This window comes from Lucilia cuprina, chromosome 5, assembly GCF_022045245.1.
Source record: "Lucilia cuprina isolate Lc7/37 chromosome 5, ASM2204524v1, whole genome shotgun sequence".
Classification (NCBI taxonomy): domain Eukaryota; kingdom Metazoa; phylum Arthropoda; class Insecta; order Diptera; family Calliphoridae; genus Lucilia; species Lucilia cuprina.
Window position 1 is genome coordinate 47582369 of NC_060953.1, and position 2431 is coordinate 47584799.

Below are 2431 nucleotides of genomic sequence, written 5' to 3' on the forward strand. Positions count from 1 at the left end.
CAAGAACTACCTGACTTATAGAGGGTCAAAGTTGGACAATTTTTCAACTATTGATCATACCAAAAAATTTCCAAAGGAGCTCGGAAAAGTATTTTTATTGGTCCCAAAAAATGTTTGCTCAAAAGAAAACGTATACAATTTCCTTATGGGCTTTATAATCTACAAGTTCCCCAATTCCCCATTTTTTAATGTTGAAGGTTTTGTTGTTGTTTTTTTTTTTTTTTTGCTCAGAAGAAAGCTTAGACCTTTTCCTTTAAAAGCTTCGTGGGTACTTTGCGTGATCCCACCTTCATTTTTAAAATCTTGAATCGTGACCTAAAAATGTATGGAAGGACAGTTATGTGTTAATTAAATCAGGCAATCATAGTTTTTTGGATGTTACAAACATCATCACTAACTTAACGTACACGTCGCCAGTTTTTGATAGTGTATAATATAAAAAATTATGAATAAAAACATAAAAATATATTTAGTAAAAATCATAATATTATGAAAACATATTTATCAAAATACAAGGCGGAGTGTTTAGTGTATACAGTTGCAGGGAAAAAACATAAATTGAAAGAATTATTTCAGTTTCTAAGAATTATGAATATTTCATAAATCAAAACAATGAATGAGAGCACGATGTGAATATTCCAAAAATAACAAAATTAAAAAAATAATTTATATTTATAACACTTTTTTCATGTTGTTGTTTCCTTTTTTGTATGTAGTACCTACATAGAATTATATTTTCAAGATCATTAAACACTTAACAACATCAGGAAACTATTTAAGAGTTAAGAAAAAAAAACTGCTGATAATAAAAAGTTTTAAATTTTGTTTTCCTTTCATTTTCAAATGATCACCCAAAAAGTGAACGAAAGAACGTGTGTTCGCTATAGAAAGAAAGAAAATATAATTCATAGCAAAAGCACACCTGCTTGCCACACACTTATGTATGTTCAGACCAATGATCTCATGAAATTTTAGATCATAAAGGAAAAGTATAAAAGGGGTATTTTCCCCTAATAGTTTCTGTTATCTTGGATACATATAAAAATGATTTAAATTTACTTTTTTTCTACTACTCATGCTCTCGAGTAGGGGGAGCTGGAACTCTTTACTTGTGTCTTCTATAATTTATAGAATTGTGTTGCATTGTCGTGTCTTCCAAACATTTGACGCCAAGATCTAAGAATAAAATTGTTATTAAACGCAAAAAACAAAAAAATGCCCCAAAACACATAATTAAATTAAAAAACTCATAATGACTTTGATGATGGGGTCACAGTTTATGTTTCAAATGTTAAAAACAATTACCTCTTTTGCCTTTTTACTTGTACTATTTATTTATTTATTTACTGTCACTTTATTTATGATTCCCCAGAGTGGAAGAGCGACAAGAGAAAATGCATTCAGCGTTATAAAGAGACGAGCCAAAAGCAATTAAGCACTTGTGGGTTATAATTTTAGAAACAATGATCTTTAAATTTGAAAATTTTTTTTTGGTTTTGGTTGTGTTTCATTAAGTGGCTTTAATATAAAAATGTTTTTTCTATAAAAAGATTACATATTTTATATGAAAAAGATTATTTTGCTTAAAAATGGGTAATTTAGTGAAGAACTAGAGAAACGTTTCTTTTTTTCGTATATGCAAGTTTTGTTAGAGTTATAACAATTTTAAGGCATTTGCAACATTTAGTTTTGTCAAGTAAATGACGGAAGTTTTACGCTTTAATTATATAAATAAGAGACTGTCTTAAATTAGAAAGACTAATGGTCTAATCTATTGTGTCCATGGTGTGGACAGACTAGACTATATTTTAAACCAGTATGTAGTCTGATCTATAGTCTAGTCTTTAGTCTAGACTATTCTATAGTCTAGACTTTTATCTAGTCTGGTCTGTGTATTATAGCCTAGTCTATATTTAGTTTATATTAAAGAGAAAATCTTAAATTAGTAGACTAATAGTCTAATCCAGAGTCCATGGATAGTCTAGTCTATAGTCTAATCTCTCCTTGTCTATAATTTAGTCTATAAACTGGACTATAGACTAGACTATAGACTCGGCTATAGACTAGACTATAGACTAGACTAGACTTTTGACTAGACTATAGACTAGACTATAGACTAGACTATAGACTAATCTCTCCGTGTCTATAATTTTCTATAAACTGGACTGGACTATAGTCTAGTCTATAGTCTTGTCTATAGTCTAGTCTATAGTCTAGTCTATAGTCTAGTCTATAGTCTAGTCTATAGTCTGGTCTATAGTCTAGTCTTTAATCTAGTCTACAGTCTAGTCTAGAGTCTAGTCTATAGCCAAGTCTATAGTCCAGTCTACAGTTTAGTCTATAGTCTAGTCTATAGTCTAGTCTATAGTCTAGTCTATAGTCTAGTCTATAGTCTAGTCTATAGTCTAGTCTATAGTCTAGTCTATAGTCT